At 32.0% G+C, this 26,279-nt stretch overlaps 2 protein-coding genes across 3 annotated transcripts in view; one reads left to right on the plus strand and one right to left on the minus strand.

Annotated features, from left to right (window-relative positions):
* LOC127732641 (dedicator of cytokinesis protein 9-like) overlaps positions 1 to 26,279 on the plus strand; it is a 401,298-nt gene that overhangs the window by 328,380 nt on the left and 46,639 nt on the right. The gene's annotated exons all lie outside the window — the stretch shown is intronic.
* Positions 1 to 26,279, minus strand: part of LOC127732648 (sulfotransferase 1B1-like) — a 106,848-nt gene that overhangs the window by 14,111 nt on the left and 66,458 nt on the right. The window lies entirely within an intron of this gene.

Here is a 26,279-nt window from a genome sequence, read left to right on the forward strand (position 1 = left end):
CAACATTACGCATGTGAATTAAATTTTACCAGTTTGAATCGAAAATCAATGTTTTGACACAGTCCCCGCATTTAAAGTGTAATTTTCGTAACATGTCTATTTACTATTATTTTTAATGCAACATAGCCCTTATTCGATTCGTTTCGTGATATCCGATCCTTTTGATGTTGAGGATTCTTAATCCTCTCTTCGCGACTAATATATTATTGTTCCAGGAGTCAAACCCTCAAACAATATCGTTTAATATTAAAAAAAATATCATTATTTGGATTGCTTTGCAAAAGAATTTGAAATTTACAGCAAATATGTGAATCCCTCTTAAACACTACTACACACAGAAATGAAATTTTAGAAAATCACATATCCGTCCACCTTCTTTTGGAATTAACATTCAAAAGGACGATAAAAACATATTCCGTCTCATCTTTAGATTGGATATAAAAACTGCATAACAATCCTTATAAAGAACGATATATCAAAACATCTTTCTAAAATCATTCCTATCATTCTTTTTACAGTAGATGGCCTGCAAAAATATCATAATGAGGTATACTCAACTAGTGGTGTAAATCAAATGTGGATTCTTTTAACATCTATAAATCTGATCCAAATTCTTCGAATTAATTGAGGTATGTAAACGCCATACTATGGGACATAGCGTATGTTTCTGATGAGAAATGAGAAATTGACAATTGGGAAGTTGAAATCATCACGTATGTCATATATTCTAGTTTGAAGTCGTACAAATGTGTCAATATAGAGGAAAAAATCAAGACATAAAACAGAGCTTCAAGTTTTTTCACAAAGTAAGATTTTTCATAACCTTAAACAAGAAATTCGTATCTATGATTCCCGTTTTTATAGAAAAAGCTCTGTTTAATGAGTCCATGTAATGGATCTTTTAATGGAGCATTGGGGATAGTAGTGTGATGCGTAGGAAAATCATACCTTAAGCCTGCATATTCACATTATACGGACTTCATTAACAGGAATGTAATTATAACGCAAAAATTCCTCCAGCATTTTTATGAGGAAGTTAATGACATACAATGAACCCATCAAATGTGCAATACATATAATGTGTTTACTGAATAACACATACAAATATCTATGATACAAAAAAAATGCACCTTTTGCTTATTTCAAATATGTTTTTCTCATCAGTGCATGGTGCTCAAGATCATCAAAAGTTGATCAGCAATAAGACAAAATAAAACAAATTACAAATCTTTTAGTTGACTAAAAAGGAAGCAAAAAAGGTAAATATTAAAATAATCAAACAATGTGTTATCACTTACGTTAAAACAATCCGATTCTGTCTACGAACATACATACAATGTAACACACATGTTAATAGTATGTCAGTTTGTGTAGTTGTGTATTTTAACAATTTTCTTTATCAAGGTGTCAAAGCCTTACTTAAATATGCGTGTTGAAATATTTCCAATTTTCCCCAGATTCGAAAAAAATAAACTGTCTTGTGTAAAAAGTGTATTTTCATAAAATTAAATTCATTGCAAATAAACGAAATTTTAATCCATTTACTTCACATAGTTATACAATTAAGGTTCATATGGACCCTTTGGCTAAAATGGCTGCGTTTTCACCTCAAAATTTACTCTAAGCACAGACTTACCTGTGCATCTGGAAATTTTTTAAGGCATAGCAAGCCGTAGATAAATAAAATTCAAATGCATTTTATGTTTTAGAAAATTTAAATTTTAACTGGATTTTGCTGTGCACTTTTTTTCGTCCATGCAGAAGACGATAAAATTTACAAACATTTGAGTTTCACTTGATATGGTCAATTCATTTACACAATTTAAATCACTAATTGTTGTCAGGTATCTATTGTCCATGTCAATCAATACAGTTCACTTCAATTATAACCTGTGGGGAAGTTCTCAAACCTCTTTTCCAACTTTGTTTATTTTGGCATCTTCTGGAGGAATGAAAAAAAGTGCACTGCAAAATCCAGTTAAGCTTTTAATTTTCTAAAAGAGAAAATGTATTTGAATTTTATTCATCTAGAGCAAGCTATGCCTAAATATTTTTCCAGATACTCAAGTTTGTCTGTACTCAGAGTAAATTTTGAGGTGAAAATGCAGCCATTTTAGCCCAAGAGTCCACATGAACCTTAAAGTGGGTAGGCAATAAAATATGGAAGGGAATATCCGCCATTATTTTACATTTCTTAATTTGTAAAGTCAAATTTCTTAATATGTAACACGTATTTTTTCCATCCGTTACACGAATTTCTACATTTCTTGAATTGTGAAATGTAACTTCTTAATGTGTAATTGCAATTTCTTTAAATTTGTTAACGTATTTTCTTCGTTCGTTTCATTAAATTCTACGTTTCTTATTTTGTGAAAAATAATTCCTTTGTTTGAGTCACGTTTTGGGAGAATGTGCCAGTGTAATTGTTACCGCTGCCAGCCAAAAAAGAAGTTCCGTTTCTCAAGAAAAACTACAAGTTACAAGTCAACAAGTTACAAATCAAGTAGTTTTACAAATCAAGAAATAGTGTGAAATAGTTCCACAATGTTCCGCACGAGGTAGCTGTGTATCCATGTCAACTCGTACCTTAGCCAACTCGTACTTCTACCAACTCGTACTTTTACCAACTCGTACCCAATATTTTATTATTTATACGCATTAAAGTTTTCATGTTCTTTCATGTAATATACCAAATACAATAAATCAACTTTATTGATTTGGTAATCTGATGCAATTTGTTTTCAAATCAGAAATATCTAAAGTTGATCATCCGTCTTTAGAAGTAAGTGATTATATGAAATTGTTTGAACGATAATTTATTTCATATACATGTTGAATAATTATAATCATAGAATTTTCTTATCAGTGATCATTAGTCAGTGGCCCGGGAGGGGGGGGGGGGGGGGGGGGAGTTGAAACCTCTTATTTGTTTGACCTCAATGCTTTTTTAAAGGGACATATGGTTGGAACCCCCCTTTTTATATGACTTGCATGTGTTGGAAACACCCTTTTAAAAATGGCTGGATCCGCGCCTGATTAGTCGATAATAGGTTCGGACCTACATAAACATTATGGGGTTTGTTTAAATGAAATATAAACATAGAAGGGTTTATGAAAACACAGATTTCGGAATAAATGATGCACCAAAGTCCGTTGAGTTTTACTTACTAACTTTGTAAAAGCCAAGCTTGGAGGGGGGGGGGGGGGGGGGGGGGGGGCGGGGATCAGAGAGAAATGTATGATCTTACATTTGTAATCATGGTTCGCATCTTCTTGAACACATGTGAAACGCATAAATCAGTAGACAATATCCTTCTGCCATATTCTGTGGAGCTTTTTTTTACTGTTTTTTGTGTTGAACATGTGTTCAAGAAGATTGTTTTAGCTAGTTTATATATGAAGGCATTTCGAATCTTTTTGAAGCGATAAAGCTAGCACAGAAATTAAACATAGTTCAAAAACATAAATATAAACGTCTGGTAGGTTTAAATTATCTAAGTCAGTTAACATCGTTTCAACAAAATTACAGATATCATGTCCCAACAAAATGTCAATGAAATCCGGAGACAGCAGTCATTTCTTCAGCCCACAAACATTTAAGAAACAAAACTTTAAGCTATCGTTGTTCAATTATATTCACTATTTACAGTTCCATTACTGGTCGATTTCTTTTTAGATAGTCCTCTTGCACCCTATCTGCCAGAAGTCGGTAGAGCATTTGCGTTCGGTGGACGAGGGACGGCCACTGTCGCTGTCATTTGCTAGGTGGGTATCACTAGAGTAAGACCCTTTTGGGGTCGTGTCATGATTTGTTGATAAAGAGCTGGTACGCTCTGTTCTAGATTCGTCTAATACAGTGCCAGGAATATAGAGCTGGGTGTCTAAGACGAATGGTTAACTTTAGATATGTCTGATTTGAAAACAAATTGCAACAGATTACCAATCAATAAAGTTGTACTTTCTTGTATTTGTATGTTTCTATTTATATATACGAACATAACAACTTTAAAGCATATGAATAATAAAATATTGGGTACGAGTTGTAGGAAATATGAGTTGGTTGAGTACGAGTTGGCTTAGGTACGAGTTGAGATGGATCCACAGCGACCACGTGCGGAATATTGTGGAACTATTTCATTCTTGATTTGTAAAACTTCTTGATTTGTAACTTGTTGATTTGTAACTTGTAGTTTTTCTTGAGAAACGGAACTTCTCATTGGCTGGCACTGGTAACAATTACACTGACACATTCTCCCAAAACGTGACTCAAACAAAGAAATTACATTTCACAAATTAAGAAATGTGGAATTTCATGTAACGAACGAAGAAAATACGTAAACAAATTAAGAAATTGCATTTACACATTAAGAAGCTACATTTCACAAATCGAGAAATGTAGAAATTCATGTAACGGATGAAAAAATACATGTTACAAATAAAGAAATCACATTTTACAAATTAAGAAATTGCATGTTACAAATTAAGAAATGTATAATTCTGACGGATATTCCCTTCCATAATAAAGAAAAAGAAAACCCACACTAATTCTAGTATATAAACTATAGTCCGACAGTTCCAATACTTTTTAATGTTCCCAGTTTCAAATTCAGATAACAAATTTACCAATCTACTAAAATGAATGGTACGGACTACTTTGAAACGCGATAACGATTTCTTGTCTTTTTGTCATAAATTAAAACGAAGGTTCATGTCTACACCTGCTCTCTTCTTTTTATACACCTCGTCACACAATTCATTTTGTGTCACCGTGAATACATTCTTCCAGCCTCCTACTTTTTCTGATAAATACATATTTTTAAAACAGTTGTAATAAATGCATACCTAGATTTTAAAGGAGAGTACGAGTATAAAAACAGTTATCTTCGTTTTTCATTAAAAGAAAGAAGTTTGGAACCCCAATTCAAATGCGAAGGACAAAATTCGAATAAATAAATGTTCTAATATTTCTTGACTAATGTCGTGTGAACATCTGATTGGTGCTATTTGATAAATAAATAGAACTTTTGAATTTTTCAAATTCAAAGGGTCAACAAAATTAGCCTTATCAATTCTCCTTAAAGGATTATAATATTTGTAATACAAATAATTTAAATTAAAAAAAAATGGTCACAGTGTACTCATTTTATATCCAGAAAGACAATTAAGTCACTGTAGCAGTTATCTGAAGTCTACACCCCCAATAAGTATTCATTGGGGTTTTTTCCACAATGAAACCATTCTTTTTCTTTTCTATTCCTTAATATAAAGAAAGAACACACAAGTTGCTGTCTCATGAATCAATTTTTTTATGAATTAAAACTAAATATGTTTACAGTTATGGTATCTCATGGTCCTACATCCTGTCGATACTATGTAGTTTTATTTTGGCATTGCACAATGTCATGCTTTACTGTTTATGACGTATTAACACTAAATACGTTGGGGGTGTACTGATTGATACTTTAGTCTGAGAGAACACGATTTATTTATTATTTGTTATTGGCTTTGATTTATCTTTCAGTAACTGCAAGAACTCTCAGATAGGTCCTTTATTTATTTTTTGTTTATGTTAGTTGTATGCTGTGGTTGATACCAATGAGATGAGTCCAGCCATTTCCAACTGCATTTTAAAGTTTTTTTTATGTTGTGCTGTTATACCACTGTCCCAGGTTAGGAGGAGGGTTTCGCGCTCAAAAACACGTTTAACCTCAAACAAAAACTGCACCAACAGTGTTATGAGGAAGATCGACTTATATCGGCATTACATTAATGTCAAAATGCTCAGCTGGTGCAGTATAATTGGTAGTGTGATTGTTCTACCACTTGGTCGATACCTTGGCGAGTGGACTGTAAGGCCCAGAGGTTATATCCAACCTAGTAAAGGTATTGACATGCGGATATTGTGTTATTGAAATTTGCTTTACACAATATTGGAAGTTATCTTAAATTAAGAAATACATCTCCCTTTCACGAGTCCTTCAAACACTTGTAAAAAATAATAAGATCAAAGAAACTAGATCATTTAATTTCACATACAGGTATATTGATGATGTTCTTTCCATTAACAATCCAAACTTTTCTGATTGGGTCCCATTAAAATATCCTCCTGAACTGAAGATTAAAGAAATCACAGATACAGCTTCCTCTGCCTCATTTCTTGCAGCTGCTACTCAGACTTTGTAAATCGGTGATTGAGCCAAAAAATAATGAGCCAGAGTTTTGTCAAAGAACGACTCTCAAAAGTTGCCTACTTCACAAATATTACAAGATGGTCTTGAGTTCTAGATTATAAGTGCTAAAATTGTGTATCTTTTTATTTACTTGACAGTTTTCCCTTTATTTGTCTTTGAGATATTATATTCCTTTTGGTCGTTTGACTCTTGACGTGGCTCTGTATTAGTGCATCTAACTATAGGGTTGGCTTTGGACGTTTCTGGTGCAGGTTGGTCCAGATGTGCCATTCAGATGCAAGAGGTACGGCATTATGTTTTAATGAACTGCATGTACTATCAACTACAAAAACATATTTGATGGCGTCTTTGTCAATTTGCTATGAACTACAATAACTTTATTGTTGTCGTCTTTGTCAGATTTATTTATATGTTTGTTTGAATTTTCTGGTCAGTTGTGTTGTATGTCTGTGATGCATGTTTACACAGTTTTGGCTGCTGGATCCCAATTATTGTCACATTAACCAATTATGTCTGTTTGGATTACTCACCCAATCTTGTGAAACTAACGGAACTCTAAACAACTATCATACGAGTAGGAGGTTTAGCTTGCTATAAAACCAGGTTTAACCCATCATTTTCTTCGGAAAATGCCTATACCAAGTCAGGAATATGACAGTTGTTTTCCATTCGTTCTGTTGTTTAATATAGTCTAACGTTTGATTCTGTCAGTATTATAGACTCCACATTTTTCGAATTTACCTTGGAGTATTTTTGTAAACACTGTTTTCCCCTCGTGCAAATCTCTAATTCCTTGCCCGGCTTTGGCTATAGTTTTGGTTTTATGAGCTCTTCAATTTTTCAATAAGTTTTGGATTTTCGAATATTTAGTATTTTGGCATCGAGCATCAATGAAGTGACATTTATTGGCGAAATGTGCATCTGGTGCAGTAAAATTGGTACCGTTAATGTTATTGTTAAGTCGGGGGTTTCAGCTGCTTTACGGTATAGGATTTGTTCATTATTGAAGGCCTTTCGATGACCTACAATTGCTTACACCCAGGTCATTTTGGACTCTTTATGGATAATTGTAACTAATAAAAAATATTAAAAAAAAAACCAACATCATTGCAAAAGAAAAAACAAACAAAGAACAGTCTTCAAAACATTACACAGAAAACTAAAGACCGAGCAATACAAACCCCAGCAAAATCTGGTGTGATCTTAGGTGCAACTCAAATAAAAACAAATCTTCTACTAGGGGCACCCGCCGTATTGCTTATGGCAAGTTAAATTTCGATGATAAGAGCGTTCACATGCAGTTTTTCAATTGAACCAAACTTAGAAACAACCATTCTCTTATGGTTGTGGCCTGTTATCTATTTCTTTCATGAAGAGATATTTCTCGTATCACACTACACGGAGTTTGATACGAAAAGTGATACGAAAACTGCGTTGATTTGATTGGCTTATCCAGCATCATTAGACGATATAACGACATTTCCATCGGCTATTCGTTAGGTCATTGATGACTTTCAAAGGTTGTGACGATATACATTTTGTCCATGGCAACGGACATATGTGATTTGTACTTTTCACCTGAATATCTTCTTTTTGTCGAATTTTATTACATTCTGAAGCGTACAAAAAGTTTTAAAATGATGTTAAAGTTTGACGCAGGAACAGGACATATGACGTCATTCTGCTATGTGCAAAAGACTAGATTAACGATTCGCGGAATTTTTTATTTAACACAATGATAGTGTTGACCATAAGAGAAATATGTTTTAACAACTCGTGAGAATCGGAAACCGCTTGATATCAACTCTCGTTTTTTTTTTTTTCAATTTAAATAGTAATTATAAACTCGCCGAAGGTTCGTTTATTATTATATTGAAATTAAATAACTCGAGTTGATATCAAGCGATATCAAATTCTCACTCGTTATGAAACCTATAAATATCAATATACATGTTTATGACTTTAAATATAGTTAAAGTGCATAATAAGGGGAAAGATAATAACAGAAAGGAATTTATCTATTAAAAAGGTAGGTCATAGTCAATGTATCTGAAAGAATAGACATGTATGAAAAAAAGTCATCGAAGATACCAGGCTTCGATTTGGAAATTAGGGAAGTCGCTTAGTTTCACTGGCAAATGTTACCTTATTTAAATATTATAAATGGGAATACCAGATTCGATCGTCGGTTATCCACTGTTGCCTCTCATTTACATAAAAATTTCAAAGCTATAACCCGACCCTTATTTTAAACGAAACTCTTACTTCTGAATCCAACTCACAAATGACGAGAGACATAAACGTCAATCTCATTTAGCCAGATAGAAAATTCGAACTTCAAAACCACAGCTTAAACACAAAATACTCCATTTGCAGATAATGATGGAATGTTGTTACATAAAAAACGAAAAATTCACCATCTGAATATTTAATTCAGCTCTTGTGTCGTACGTTTCCCTTCAACTGACCCTTACTTGTGATTAACTGGTTATTGATTAAGATCTGAAAGGACCAATGAGTATTAAAGTAGCCTTTCAATGTCGTATTTGATTTATCCTTCCAACTGATCTGATGCGAGCGCCACTGGTGAGTTTTACGTAGACGAAGCGCTCTAGTTTACAGTGTTAGCTTAGTACTCATACAATTTGGTTTTTTTTTCCATAAGATCAGTTATATTTTACCTCATTATCTGCCATATGCATATCGGTGAATTGTGTGCGACATCAAATGACTTTAAATACTTTTCGAGTAAATAATAACAAAAAAAAATTGATAATAACAAAAATTAAATTATTTATCTAGTCATTTAAAATTTAAGTCTAAGTAAATTTATTCGAAAGAATAGGCATGTATGAATAAAAGGAAACCGCTAGTAGTTTACCGATATTCAAATCTCGTAAGTCCATTTAGAAGATACAAATCAAAGTAAACAAACTCTGAGGGACTCACATGAACACCAAAAGAAACAATACAGGTAGCCTCGACAAAGTTAGCGTCTCCTACAATTCATGCATCACTCGTCATGCAAAACTTCACTTAGTCAAAATGTCACAATCGGTTAATAATTATTTACAAATCATATAAATAAGAAGATGTGGTATGAGTGCCAATGAGACCACTCTCCATCCAAGTCACAATGTATAAAAGAATTAACAATTATAGGTCAAAGTACGGCCTTCAACACGGAGCCTTGGCTAACACCGAACAGCAAGCTATTAACGGTCCCAAATTGACTAGTGTAAAACAATTCAAACAGGCAAACCAACGGTCTAATCTATATAAAAAACGAGAAACGAGAAACACTTATGAACCACACCAACAAACGACAACCACTGAAAAACAGGCTCCTGACTTAGGACAGGTGCATAAAAATGCAGCGGGTTTAAACGTTTTAACAGGCGCCAACCTTCACCCTAACCTGAAACAGTGGTGTAACATTACAACATAAAAAGACAAACAATAAAGTATCAATTGAAATAGCTTAACTCGATAAAAAGACATATTCACAAAAACAAGTAAATATACACTGAACGAATAAGTTTGATCTATGACACAATATAAATAAAAAAACATGTATCAATGTCAAAAAGACAACTTTAACCTAGGACAAAATGGCGTTAAATACAGTAACGTACACAGGTAAATTTAAATATAATAAATTTGTTGTTAGGATTACGGAAACATTTTTTACAAAATAAATAAATTTGTTGTTCACAGTACGAGTACAGAAGTGAAAATTTATCGTAATACTAAATACTTATCAAAGGTGGTACATATCAAAAATAGTGAGACGAGATTTAACACAAAATAAGTAAACATTGAATAACAGAAATGCATTACAAATTGTGTCAACAGGTGAAATAAATACGAAAGTACGATTTGAGAGTACTCGCGGTTACTGAAAGCTAGTTAAAAGCCAAAAACAATTAATAATAAAAAATCATGCATCAGAGACTAAAATCAATTAAAACACATCCCAGGGATTTAGTGTTTTAACGCTATGGACAGTCAAAGAAGACATGACTTGTGCAATGCCAAAATAAAAGTATCGACATGCAATAGGATCGTTAGGATTTAACCTTATAATAAATATGTATCATGTTATATATAGATAAAGCAATCTCTAAATAGAAAATAAACGTGGATGTGTATTTATACCATTTTTCTGGTATCTAAAGATCTAACGTAAACATGTTGCTAGTGAGTTGAAACATAGACACATCTTATCGGTCAACCAATTCGTGATTGTGATTGTACTCCTTACGCAAGTGTCTGTTGAACGTGGTTACAAAAAATTGAAAAGATCCCTATGGAAAAAAATTAATTCGTCACTTTCGTCGCACAGTTAAGTTTTCAACCGACCTTAACTTATGATTTCTATGTAAACTCATTAAAGATACTAGGTTTAAACGATGTCAACGCATCTGGTCTCGTTCCTTTTGCTATTTCCTCGTTTTTTGTTTTTTTCTACCTACATTTTTATCTGCTTAATGGATTCATGAGAATTGAACTACTGTTGCCTCTAATCAATAATTTGGAATCCCAAGACAATAAAAAGTAAAAAAATAAAATCCAAGGAAAATTCAAAGCGGAAAGTCCCTTAACAAATGGCAAATTCAAAAGCTCAAACACAATAAATGAATGGAAAACAACTGTTATATTCCGGAATTGGTACAGGCATTTTCTTATGCAGAAAATGGTGGAATAAACCTGGTTTTATAGCTAGCTAAACTTCTCACTTGTATGACAGTCGCATAAAATTCCATCATATTGACTTCAGTGTGTGAGCAAAACAAACAGACATAATACTAGGTAAAAATGTCAAAAATAAGGATACAGCAGTCAACATTGTGTTATAATCTTAATCCCTATAAAAGCAAACAACTATGTCGACAAAGAAAAAAAACAAAATGGCATGTAGACACTTTATAGACAAAGCACATAAGCAAAAATGAAAGACAAGATTAAATAAAAATAACACAATGGCGGGATGTATAAATACCGAGCCACGCCAAAAGGATATTACCAAAAATGGACTAAACAGTAAACTTAAGGTTAAAAAAATATACAAAGACAAATAAAATTAAAAACCAATTGTTCAGAGAACAATTGAAGGTCTTTCCACAAAAAAAACATGTATTTTAATGTGAAAATAGTAAAATTCGTTTTAGAATGTCATTTCCAGCTACAAATGATAGCTTATTGTACGCTGATTCCAAAAATATATAGTTTCTATACAATATTTTTTAAATAAGGGAGATAATTTGTTACTTCCGGTTTGAAAAATGTTACTTCCGGTATTATTCAAACGTTTAATTGACACTGATACCAAGAATATCTGGTTCTATAAATTTTTACATTGATTAAGTACAAAAAAAAGCTACTTCCGGTTTACACAAGGTCACTTCCGGTTGGCTTTTCTAAGGTTAAATGGCTTGAAACCTAATGCAAAAAGTCCCATGGATTTATCATGTTAACATATAAGGTAAAAACAAAGGTCAAAATCTAGAACGTCAATTTAACCTATGACCTTGAGTTCAATTTAAAGGTCACCAACCAAGGACCTAAAATCAAAAGACCCTAGGACTTAATTATATTTGGTTCATGAGTAATATCACCATATGCATATTTTTAAATAACAGAGGGGAGATAACTCTAATTTGATGTAAGCGTTCCCTTTAAACTGATATGTATGTGTTACGACATGTCGCAACTAACAATTAAGTAAAAATATGTTGTTGATATCTTATATCGGGTTTGAAAAGAGGTGAAAATAAGCCAAAATCCAATTTAAAAATGACCTTGACCTTTGACCTTGACCCTATTTTCTTTTTTTTGGACCAAGGACCTCAAATCCAAAGACCCTAGGTCCCTATCACTTATGGTTTAACAATTACAATTACATTTTACTTATTTTAAATACAGAAGGGGAAATAACTCTCATATGGAATTTCTGGACCGCTTCGGTCAAAATTATTCTTAAGATCCTGAGGATATAACGAACAAATTGGAGACATAAATTTGTCATAATCTTTTACGGTTGCGAAGGAGATGCGTACAAAAGAAAAACAGTGTTTGGGGAGATAACTCTTACAAGAAAAAGTATTCGGCTAAACAGGGTCAGTTTCGAAATCGCAATAATTGTTCGATATCATACACAAAAACTTGTAAGCGACATCTTGCGAAACAAAAAAGCACCGTCAGAAAAAAGCGGCAGAAGAAGAAAAAAATAATAATAATCAGAAGAAAAACAATAGGGATTTCCTCAGAAAAGTGGAAAGACCTAATGAACACTATAAAACGTCATTAAGATTATAAACAACGTTAGTACCTAGAATCTATACTTCAAGACCATCATGTATTATTTGTGAAGTTGATATGGAATATTTATTAGCAAGATCTTGGTATCTTCCGATGAACTTTTTTAGAAAAAGGACGAGACGTTTTTTGGCATAACCCTGGTTCATCAACTTTCTGCTCAGACACTGGTGACGCTTTATAAAGTCTGAGTAGCAGCTGCAAGCTCTTGAATACCGAATGAGTTGGGAAATGTATACAAGACACAATTGTATTCGGATATCCAGTGAAAGGACGACATCCGTATAACATTTCGAATCATTTTGGCTGTAATAATGTACTGGATCTACCGCGTTAGATTATCAACTATAAGTTTGATTAGCATGTAATTCAGAGAAGATCAATTTGGCAAAACTTAACTTTTCTATGATAGAAGTATTTCGTTATCCAATCCATGATTCCAATGTTATTTACAAAATAACTAGTGCTTATATTATAACTCCGTTACTCTCGTTTACAGTTACATGTGTGTTAAGCTATTGCTACACATACAAAAATCAACAATTTTTGAATCAGTTTTTAGGAAGCATGTCCGTGATGGATGATTGATCAGTTTTAAAATATTATATATTTGATAGAATGTAGCCAGGAAAACGTTCTTCTATAGATCCCCTTGAGCTCTATACATTTTGAAACCAAACTATTGCTTTTAAATTCCTTATAGTTGTTTCTCTATCAACCTACCTTCCTTATACATTCCTGCAGTGTTGTCTCTCCAGTCCTCGTTCTTCTGTATTTTCTCTCTCTTCATGTTTTCTATTGACATTTTGTTCCTATTTCACAAATTAATTGATCATCACACTTTATACACAGAAAATCTGACAATCTCTTTATTTCCTTTATATTATTCTATAAAAAAAAAATAGTCGGTAATATTGAATGAAAACGAATTATACATTTATTGTAACATTTAGATCGACAATGTAGAAATTATGTCTCATAACAGATTAAAATTACTATGTACTTTCAGATATATGGCATATTACAAGGTGACCTCGTAGGCAATTGCATTCTATAACAGTAAGAAAGAAAATGACGATACAATAGCGAAACCAGTCGTTACAATGCGTAAACTGGTGTATTCTTCCACGACATTTTGCAACAGAAAGATTTTTACCAAAACGTTGCATACTAAAAGGTTCAATATATATACAAATAATTTGTAGATCAGTTTTGTCATTTAGGGAATGTTAAAAAGGTGTTCATATTAGTTTAAATAACAGCAAGGCATTTAATAACTCTATGCATTAGTGTGTATCCATCTTCAAATGAGTCACAAATATAGATCAGGTCTATACACAAATACTACTGCTACAAAAGTTTCCAGAGGGTGAACAATGTATTTATGTAGTTCTAGAAACGTATTTAATATTCGTCAATCCAATAAAGGAAAAGTAAATACAGTTACATGTGAATTATGAAAACTTTGAAACTTCAAGCTCAAACCACTTCCCATGTTGAAAAGTCCTTCACAGCTAGAAGACTCTTTTTTCAGCCCAGCAGTCAGGATTATTGTGTTGACATTGTAATGTCATTGATATGGTCATATATATGAATACACTGTTTACAAAACTATGAATTCTTCGAAATACTAAGGTTTTCTATCCCAAAAATGGATTACCTTAACTGTTCTTGGCAAAACCTTTTGTAGTTTTGCGTCCTCAATGCTCTTCAACTTTGTACTTTATTTGGCCTTTATACTTGTTTTTATTCGAGTGTCGCTGATGGGTCTTTTTCTACCGTACAAAAGTATAACCCTGGTGTCTTTGATGAGTTTTTTTTCATGTTGCTTCAATGTTCAACTATATTATTTATTATCTATATTAGTTATCAAAAATCATCTGTTTGAACTAAAACAGAATTTGGGTTCGAAACTAATAAGATTTTATTTACATGTTTGAGGTTTAATAGCCAATAAAACGGAGTTGATTCTTTCCTTTGGTGTCATTTAAAACATAATCTTATACCACAAAGCAATACCGTGTGCATATCTTCATAATGTATGACATGTATAGGATAGTCTTTGTTTTCCTCCAAAACCTTGCACCAATCACGTACATAATCAAACCAAGACTTATAATCAACTGTAAAGTAAGACGAAATACACGTGTTCATCTGTACTATTATTTGTCTGTTTGTCTTTTTATTTTTGGCCATGGCGTTGTCAGTTTGTTTTCGATCTATGAGTTTGACTGTCCCTCTGGTATCTTTCGTCCCTCTTTTTCAAATAAACAAAGGTATGAAATATTTTAATTATAAGACGAAGCACTGAACAAATAAAAAAATGCAACGCCCCAAGTTAGGAGAGAGTCATGCGTTTTTTCTCTGTACGTATAAGCGTATAGACACAATTGTAAATTATGATTCACTTTACAAAAAAAAAAATATCCAATTTTCAAAGTGTGGTCTCATGGGTCTATTCATCCTGTCCAACCAGTACTTAGTACAAGCAACTTAATTGATTAACTTTGTTGTCCTAAATATGCATGCAGAATTTGACACTGGATGAATCTATCAAGTACATTGTACCTCTAATGACTACATATGAGTCACAATAAATGTTAGCCCAATGGTTTACTTTAATAATAAGCAATAGGTTAATTTGTTACAGAGATATTACGGTAGAAGGCTAGACTAAACTTACTGTAGAAAAAAACAAGAAATAGAATACAAAACAACGAAAAACCACATAAAGGTACAGCAGCCAAATTGACACGGTAAAACACAAAAATTGAAATAAACCATACAGTAAAAGACAAAAAAAAAGAAAGAAAGAGAAAAAAAAATGGAGGCCCAGTGTTTAAGCCGTAAAAATCTTTAGCAACTGCAATGACCGTTAACAAAATAACAGTTAAAGAATAATAAAGACCATACTACAGGAAGTCGAAGCATCGCCATTTATATATAGTTTGTGTTTTTAAGCTTTTTTACCTTTTAAATTTTGTGGTGGTAGCTTTTAGAATTAGTTCTTAATATTTTCAATTTTATTTTTATAACCAAACCACTCCGCAACATTTATGTTGTATAAAACAGGGTAGGCTATGTAATTTTCAATAATATAAACGAAATAGGTCATTTTTATCTCATTATTTTCAAATGCTTCATCACACAATAAAATCAAACAAATGATTGGAGAGGAATGGGTTAAGAATCTTTTGTAAAACTAATAAAGATTGAGGTAATATCTTACTTTCTCCTTTCAAATATCTTTCGAGGGAAGAGTTCCAAGATCCAGTATATTCATACATTAATATGTTTCTATGGTGATGATTAAATGACACAGCTACGTCTTTTGGGTTTCGTACTGTATAAATAATTTTACATTTTATTCTTAGAAAATCTTTAGGTAGCATCGAGAGGTAAAGATGAGAGTTAAGTATCCTAGGCGAGGTCAGACCGTCAGACTTTTCCTTGGGGATACATTCTATCATCCAATCGTCTTTAGTGACATTTATAAACTCAGCTTTTTGTCTGTATAACATCTGTACTATTTCCCAGATCCAATGTGTTCCTAAAGGATAGAGTAAGACATAGACAGCAATTTAAAATGTTATATTTCAAAATCATTTATATTCGCAATTATTGGACCTCCGTATGAAACTACAATCCCGTTTTTAGGAAAGTAATGCAATCCGTTATTTCATGCAAGGTTTCTCATGTTAATAATTCTGATGAATGATCTTTCGAACATTTTCTTTAAATTCTGCCTTTGAAGTTAAGGGAGGGTGTTTTATTTCCGAACACGACCCCCTTTTGTCCGCAACCAAGTGACCTAAAATGCAATTCCCTAAGCCTAACAACGCAAATCCCCATACCTCAGATTGTGAACATGTTGGGTTGAGCACCGGTAAATTGACGTATAACTGAAAAATGAATGTATGCGTCAATCTGCTAAGCAACTACATATTTAAGCATCTCCACATCTACATACTTAAAAATAATTAAATATGTATAGTTCAATACAATGATTATGATGTGGTTATATTTGTATCATTGTGTTATTCAAATGTTCGTACTTAGCGAATTCGTTCCATTTATTTAAATTTCAAATAATTGTTTCAATAGCATGCTAATAGTTTCTTCTAATGTTATAATAATTCGTCAATTTCCTACATGATTTCGGGTAGTTACAAATCATAATGTCGTCATCTTTGGCCTGCCAGTGATCAACCCTTTTCCGAAAGTCATTTTCTTGACTATCATAACCGAAATTAGGCAAATAATATCCATCAACCTCCAACACCTTAAAATGGTTCCCATCGGAATCTGTTCGATCCGTTAGAGGTATTTTAAGCCAAATATTCTTTTTTACAGAGGTTGACCTTGAGGTCACTCCGAAGTATTGCTATCGCCTATATTTCCATTATGCAAATTAGATTTGGGATTTCAACCGATCTATAAAAATTATAGATCCGCGGTCATTACAAGGGAAAAAAATGCATTTTTATACCTGCGATTCCGTTCTCCGTTCGTACGATGTTTCATCAAAAAATGGAATCATTTCAGTTGTTGATTTAGTACTGAAAATTTGACTGAATTATCTCCTTATTAAATACGGTTTTATATGTTTAATAGGTGTTTAAGAAAGAGGTCAGGTGCTCATGTTCATTCATAAAATTATCGTTCATTCATGAATTTATCGTAAAATCAAAATCACTACACAGGTCACACAGGTTGTATACGTAGATAGATTATCGCCCCTGATTAATGGCGGTTGGTGGCAAAATTCACTGGTAAAATATTCTGAGAATCCTGGGTTTTATAACAGTTTCCATCATTTAAAATACACCAAATATTCATATCAGAGAGGAAGAAACACTAAGATAACCTCCGATCGATCAATTATATTTACAAACATTTATTTACGCTGATTTACGTGTGTGCACATATAACTATATAAACACGTGTTGACTACAAGCCGGTCATCATGGTAGATTTAGGCAAATTGAAAATTGACCTATCGATGGACAAAACCATTAATGACTATCCTCTTTCATCTCTCCCATCAAAGCAAAACAAGAGGACTGGTAAAGCAAAATTAAGCCTTTTCGAGCAAATTGACCCAAACTTGTATGATGAACATGCTAAAATCATCACATTCTACACAAACCTTGACAGAATCCAACCATGGATAAAAACACTAGATATTTACTATTATGACAATCTTGGAAAGGAACCTGATTATGATATTGAATGGTATGACGAACCCAAAACATGGGAAAACCGAAACAACAGTGGAAATTCTGTGATGATTGAAGTATTAAAAAAGGGGGAACTTCAATTTAATATTACATTTTTTGTCATAACAGGAACAATAAGAGTACAAGGCAGTCATTATTATGAGTTTGTGGATATTCATTTTCCAATTCTGAAAGATATTCTTGATAAAGTTCTTACAAACATATCACAAACCAGTCCTACTAATACATGTATTTCACACGAATGTCATGATGACAATAACAATACACACATTAATGAATTATGCACTGTTGACAAGGTCACTTGTGTATTACCTGACTCCCAGACTGGGTTAAAATCAGTACTAGTACAAGAAGATCAACCTCAAAAAAATGATTTTCAAAGGCTTGAATTAAATTTAGTTGACACGCTGGCTAAAATAGAACACAGTCACAATGAAAACTTCAGCAAAGTATTAACTGCTGTTACACAATGCAATGATGATGTTCTAGTCTTGGGAAAAGGTAGAAAAGACGACAATGAGATATCAACATTACAATTAAAATATAAAACCGTACAAACAGAAAAACAGACTTTGGAAGTTAAATTAAAACACGAGCAAAGCAATATTATGTTAATTAAAGCTCAACATGAAGATCAAATGAAATGTCACAATCAAATACTGGAGAAGACTAGAGCAGAAATGAAAAAGGTATTAACTACTTCAAACTCTGAGATCGACTTTCTATCGGTAAGCCTACAAACCAAAAATGAAGAAATTGACAAACTAACTGATACTCTAAAACGACATACTCAACACTTGGAGAAATTACAAGAAGAAAATATCTCTCTCCGCTCCCAAATGATTTCTCGATTTGAAGATTTTCATCTTGTTAATGCAGACACGAAATATACTGACAAATCTAAACTTGACATTGATAACAAACCAACAATTATTTTAATTGGTACATCCAATACCAAACGTATCAATGCAGAGAAGCTATCGCCATCATTTACAACCAATAAGGTTACTGCTTTCAATTTAGAAGAAACTAAACAAGCTATTTCGGAGATATCGGATATAATTCCAAATCTAGTAGTGTTTCATTCCCTGACGAATGATTTGAAAATAAAATCACCACAGCAATGTGTAGAAGAAATACAAGATATTGTCAAGCTTGCACTTCAAAAATGGCAAAATAGTGGTTGCATCATCTCTCTTACTACTCCTCGACTCGACAGTGTAATTTTCAACACAAATGGACAAATCATAAATGCCTTGTTGAAACAAATATATGATGACAATAAAGATGTTCTACTTGTTGATCATGGCAATATGTTGCGAAATGGAAACCCAATTGCAGAGCTACTTAGTGAAGATAAATTTCATCTCTCTGACTCTGGCGTGTCTCAGCTATCGGCAAACTTAAAGCGTGGAATACACACTGCCTTAAACATTCCCATGCCAAATTCAAGAGGTAGATCCAAATCGCGCAACACAAGAGGACGTGGACGTGGACGTGGCAGAGGTCATCATGAATAACTTGCTTTTTAATATTATACATATTACCATATCATTATGTTGACTTCCTTTAACATGTTTAAAGTCATTTACATATAATTTATATATACATGTACAACTTTATATATTTCTTCTTTTTTTTGGGCTGATAAATTCATATTCACATTTGAATAGATTTTTCAAATGAAACAGCCATTATGTGAAGAAGTCACACTATTACATGGTCATATATATGTAACCTCTGCTAGGTATAAAAGTTCGCCTTTTTTATTTTATTTTATTCATTTTTATTTTTAGTTTTCACATTTGAATCATACTTTTGATCTTGAATTAACCCAGGATATCAGGTTATTCAACCCAAATCAGTTTAATAGTTATTCAGTTAAAAGAGGATACATAGAAAAGAAATTATCTGTCATTATATCATAGACTATTTGTATTTAGAAAACCATTGTAAAAACTATCCTCTAAATAAATCTACTTATTTCAAATATTTACATTTCTGAATATTTTCCTTGTTGTCTCTTCCTTTTATTTAGAGACAAATTTTTATTATTTTTTTTTATAGATAGAAAATCTATTCTATTATTTATACCAGATTTAATTGTATCAACCAAAATGCCAAAATCAAACCAATCATCTGTAAAATTTGGTTATTGGAATATAGGTGGCTTATTTTCAAAGGGCATGAATAAAGCAGAGGATCCCCTTTTTCTGAAACATATAGAGAATTACGACATTGTTTTTTTAGTCGAAACTCATGTGGGATATAATTCCCAAATACACAATATTGGTAAATTTCATTATCATCCAATATGTAGAAAATTATCAAATAATAACCGTCATTTTGGGGGTATAGCAATTCTACAGAAAAGTCACGTTAAACCTCATGTCAAAATATTGATTAACAGTAATTCAGATTATCAATGGATTAAATTAGAAAAATCCTTTTTTGGATTTAAAAGTGACCTATTTATTTGTGTACTGTACAACCCCCCTGTTACGTCTAAATATACCAAAGAACTCTCTTCTGATGTTTTTGAATGCATAGAAAAAGATATCTTTCAGTATAAAAAAATGGGTGAAATTTTGTTATGTGGAGATTTTAATGCCAGAATAGGCTCTGAAAATGACTTTATAGTAAACGATGATTCAAAATTTACTCCAATTTTTGATACATACCCTACTGACAAAAACATTATGACAAGAAAAAGTCGAGACCAAAAAATTGATCAAAGAGGCAAAGAAGTTTTGGATTTTTGCATTAGTAAACAAATAAGAATTTTAAATGGCAGAGTTCTTGGTGATACATTTTGTAATTTTACTTGCTATACCCCAAATGGTGCAAGTGTGGTTGATTATGTTGCTGTGTCGGAAGAAATTCTTGAAAATGTACTGTATTTTAAAGTATCCAGATTTATTCCCACATTATCTGATTGTCATTGTAAACTTGAGTGGGAATTATCTGCAAAATATTGTGTTCCTGGAGAAAATGATATTCCAATCCAGTTGAAAAATATGACACCTAATTATATCTGGACTGACTGTTCAGCAATAAAATTTCAAGAAACACTTTCTTCAGATACACTACAAAACTACATACTAGAATTCAACAACAGCACAATTCAATTTACTCAGACATCAGTAGATGAAGCATCATCAAAACTTTTAAACATCTTTTTATCAGCAGCAAATCTATCACTTAAACGACCTTTAAAAAAACACACAAACAAACAAAAAAACAAAAAGTGGTTTGACGCAAGTTTACAACAAGCTCGAACTAACTTGCTTAATTATAGAAAAATTTATTCAAGATTTCCATATGATCCAATTATCAAAAATCACTTTTATAAACTGAATCGTGAATACTCCAAACTAAGGAAATATAAATACAAACAATACAAACAATCATTGATTAGTCAGCTGGACTCCTTGCACGAAGAGAATCCAAAACTGTATTGGAACTTAATTAATGAACTACAGGAAAAAAATGAAACACAAAAAAAATGTGGAGTACAACCATCAACTTTGATATCACATTTCCAAAAGTTGTCACAACTGAAAGGTGAATTTCAAAGTAGATATACAGAGCTATGTGAAAAACTGAAACAGTTAGAAAACTCAAAATGTTTCAACGAGTTGGACTCCGTTATCACTCAGTCTGAAATATCCAAAGCCATTTCACACTTAAAATGCAATAAATCATCAGGCTTGGATAACATTAGTAATAATATGATAAAGAATGGACAGACTTTCCTTTTAAAAAGTTTTCAACAGATGTTTAATACTTGTCTGTCTTCAGGTATATACCCAACATCTTGGAGTGAAGGTTATATTACACCAATTTTTAAAAGCAACGATACAAGTGACCCTAACAATTATAGAGGAATAACAATAACAAGTGCAATTGGAAAGCTTTTTAATAGAATATTAAGTCTAAGACTGGACAAATTTCTTCAGGAACATAATATTATACATGATAGTCAAATTGGATTCACAAGGAAAGCCAGAACTGCAGATCATATGTTTATTTTAAACTGTCTTATTAACAAATACTGTAATTCAAAAGAAGGTAGACTGTTTGCCTGTTTTGTTGATTTTCAGAAGGCTTTTGATACTGTTATACATACAGGGATCTAGATTAAACTACTAGATATTGGGGCTGGGTCTTATTTTTATAACATTATTAAAAGTATGTATGAAATTAGCAAATCATGTGTCAAAATTCAAAATCAAGTAAGTGATTTTTTCCCATTAGATATTGGAGTCAAACAAGGTGACAACCTCAGTCCGAATTTATTCAAGATATTCATAAATGATTTGCCCAGATATTTGTCAGATACTAGAGACCCAGTTAATGTCAATGACAAAGATCTACATTGTTTAATGTATGCTGATGATATTGTTTTATTATCTACATCAGCTGAAGGACTACGAGAAAAGCTGGGAATGCTTGATAAATTTTGCAAAGATTGGTGTCTCAATGTGAATACTAATAAGACAAAGGTGCTGATTTTCAACAAGGCAGGCAGACATGTAAAACAGATATTCACATTTCAGAATATAAATCTGGAATGTGTTTCAAAATACAAATACCTAGGTTTATATTTAAGCTCATCTGGTTCATTCAGTTATGCTCAAAATGAACTATACAAAAAATCCCTGAAAGCTCATTTCAAATTAAGGAAAGATCTTTTATCACTTAATCCTGATGTAAAAACAAGTATTCATGTTTTCGACCACACTGTAAAACCTATTTTGTTATATGGTAGCGAAATATGGGGGATGTTTAATTCTCTTTCCTCTAAATGTAAGAAGGAAGATATATCTTTTGAAAAATTATATTCAGGTTTACCCTGTGAGAAACTTCATATAAAATTTTGTAAATTTATACTTGGGGTACACAAGAAAACAACAAATGCTGCAGTGTTATCTGAACTTGGAAGATTTCCAATATATTTTAATATTATAAAAGGAATGTTATTGTACTGGTATAGATTAGAGAATTTAGGTAATAATTTTCCTCTATTAAAAGAGGCATATACACAATCAAAGACACTACATCACATGAATATAACATCATGGTATGGTTCAATAAATGTTGTTTTTAAAATACTTGGTATTGACTATACAAATGCCATAAATGCTCCATTTTGTGAATCCTTATACAAATTTAAGAAATATATACAAACCAAGCTATCAATATTGTTTATTAGCTGTTGGAAAAAACAAATAGATAAATTTTCAGACAGTAAACTGAAAACCTACCTTCTATATAAAACAAATTTTGGTTTTGAAAAATATCTAACATTGATCAAGAATTTTGAACTTAGAAGAAGTTTTACTAAATTACGTGTTTCTTCTCATAGATTACAAATAGAATTAGGTAGATATCAGGGTATTCCCCGAATTAACAGAATATGTAATAAATGTTCTTCCAATACTGTCGAAGATGAGGCTCATTTTCTATTTGATTGTAACAAATTTGAGGATGATAGAAATTGTATGTTAGCTAGTATTGCACAATATAATTCTTATTTTAATCATATGAGCAGTCAAAGCAAAATTATCTGGTTATTTAGTGTAGAAAATGTTGAGTTACTTAAAATAATATGTAATTTTATATACAAACATCTTCCTTAGTGAAGATTAGTTAAAGGAAATCTATGTGTGTATATACATTTGATTGGACATAGAAAATTATATTCATCTGAATATCACAAACATACTAGCCGATTAAAAAAAAAAATAATTGTTAAGATATATTATTTATTCAAATGTTCTCTTATATCCTTGAGGCATCGTCCCCTGGTATCAACTGCATTCAAGTTACCTATGATGCTTCCTTGTTTGCTTTTGATACAGGTAGGAAAGAGACATTTACACACATTTTACATGCCTATGGCCCATAAGGTATCGCCCCCTGGTGTCAGCTGCCTTTAGGAAACCATAATGCTTTCCTATTTGCTGCTGACACAGGATGAGTCATGGACATGTTTAATTTCTACTTTCTTTTTGGCTAATTATTATATATTTAATTGATCCAACTTTTTGTGTACTATACATATGTGGATATCTATTTTTCTTTTTTTCTTTTTGGGCTGCTTGTTTGTTATCTATATCAACCACACTTGCAATAAAATGCATTAGTATTAAAAAAAACAACATACTATAGATTCTTTATCTACGTATTCTTTAAGAACTTAAATAGTTCTCGTTTAACTTTTTTTTTTTTTTTTATCTCATTGTTTGTATTGTATTATGAAAAATTATTGATGTTGTAATGTTTATGCCCTTTGGGGCCCATAATTGGAAATAAAATATCTTATCTTATCTTATCTTATCATAGTGTCAAAAGATTACCTGTATAGTATCTAAAAATAGACAAACTTAACTGACTCCCCTCACTGTAGTGTGTGATAACATTTTGTGAGGGAATTCGATGTTTGCTATACCACTGTTCATTTCAACGCACTTTATGACGATACCACTTTATCAATATGAATGAAATTTTTTGCAGTGTTTTAAGAAATAATTTTACTTTAAAATCGCGTATCATTTGTGAACTATTAAATGTTTTACAAGGACGAATTTTCTGTATAAAGTCAATAATTGTGTGAACTTTTGAAGCCCAAACTTTTTATAGCCTTAAATACGCTAATGAAAGATCCGAAAACTATACCCATACAGAACGACATGTTTTTGAAATTGTAGCAAAACTTTTGGTTGACAAATTTTAATTCGTTATTGCATAAATATTAACTTGAAATATCTGTCATTTTCTCCCTACCCAGTTTACCTCTATTACTCATTATGATGTGGACTTGACATTGTTATTGAATCTTATGCAATTTGATTGGATTAAGTTATTATTAGGTTACCTTCAAACTGTTCATGCTTTTTCGTACGAGTGTATTGATTAAATCAGAGCGTGCATGAATGTGTACAGAAAATTGAATGACCTGCAAACTGGACACTGGACCAGTCCATATTACGTTTTATCAATGAATAGATTTTTTTTTTATTTCCCAAATTACAGGGCCCATAAAGGGATAATATTTATATGCCGCTATTATTGTTGTTGTTACCAATTATGTAAATCAATTGTATCAGATTTTATAATCTGATACAATTGATTTACATAATTGGTAACAACAACAATAATAGCGGCATATAAATAGATATTTAGTATATAAGCATTGGTCAGAATCAGATGAACGAAACTTAAGGTATGAAAGGTAACAATTGCCACTTTTTATCTTTTCACATAATTTTCCACATACACATTAGATAAATTATTTTTGATAGCCTATTGCGGAGAAAAAAGGGAAAGTTTACTGTATTAACGTTCTATTCCATTAAATACGCCATTTTTGGAAGATAAATGCAGAAAAACATTTATGAACGGCTACGCCAGGTAAAATTGTTGTTTATCCTAAAAAAAAATACAATTTTCAGTTTCATTAGAATATTATAATAATAATAAATCCCAAATTTATGTAGTCATTAGATAAAGTCCTTATATGTCCGATCTGCCTATTTTTGGACATCAAAAGACAATACGATCGTTTTAAGGTCAATTTCGTCTACCTCACACAATCTTGTTAGGCACTATAATGAAATGGACCTGAAATTTATTTCACATGTTTCCTGAAAATTGATAAATATCAAAGCAACATAGAGCTGTTTGTTCTAGTTCGTATAATGACAATTTAATGGAACTATTATTATATTAGTATAATAGTCTACTGATTTGTATCACTACAATATAATAGTTATTACGGTGAGGTTGAATTTCCTGTCATTTATTCATCATCCAAGCACGAACTTGTATAAGAAAAAAAAATCTCTGTAAATTAACCTCAGTTTCAGGTATAGAGATGTGATCTGTTTCTGTGACATGTGCTTTTGACCATCCACAAGAACCTGCGGTCATCCGATGTTCAGTACTTCAGTACTTTGATTTTATTTACCAATAATGCAAACTGATTCTAAATGAAATAAACGTAATCTCTTATCGATCGTTTTTAGACTGAATGATGAAGGCAGATAAATCATTGAACGGACCAATTAAATTATTTCATTTTATCATGAGCTTGATCTATTGAATTTGTATAAGCCATCAATATTGTTTTAATTGAAGGAAATGATTATGCTGCTTTTAGATATTTTACAAAATTGTTTTTCAGAATAGACTCAGCTAGTACTCAGAATTATGTAAAACGATAGCTTATAACAACTAGAATTGTCACTCAACTTTGCACATGGGAGTTTGGATCTAAGTTCCTAAATAATTTCTAAAAGTAATAAATCATGTCAGTACCAAAGCACTTTCTACTGAGCTGATGATACCCGCGGTGAATAACAGACCACCAGCAGCGATATCGACCCAGTGTTAGATAATGAAAATACATCGTTAATAAAATTATGCGTCGGAAGCTCTTTTTTTTTATTTACCTAAATCGGGAATGCTTAACCAATTAAATTGAGAATGGAAACGGGGATGTCTCAAAGAGACAACAAACCGACAA

The sequence above is a fragment of the Mytilus californianus genome, unplaced genomic scaffold (genome assembly GCF_021869535.1).
Source record: "Mytilus californianus isolate M0D057914Y unplaced genomic scaffold, xbMytCali1.0.p SCAF_26, whole genome shotgun sequence".
Taxonomy (NCBI): Eukaryota; Metazoa; Mollusca; class Bivalvia; order Mytilida; family Mytilidae; genus Mytilus; species Mytilus californianus.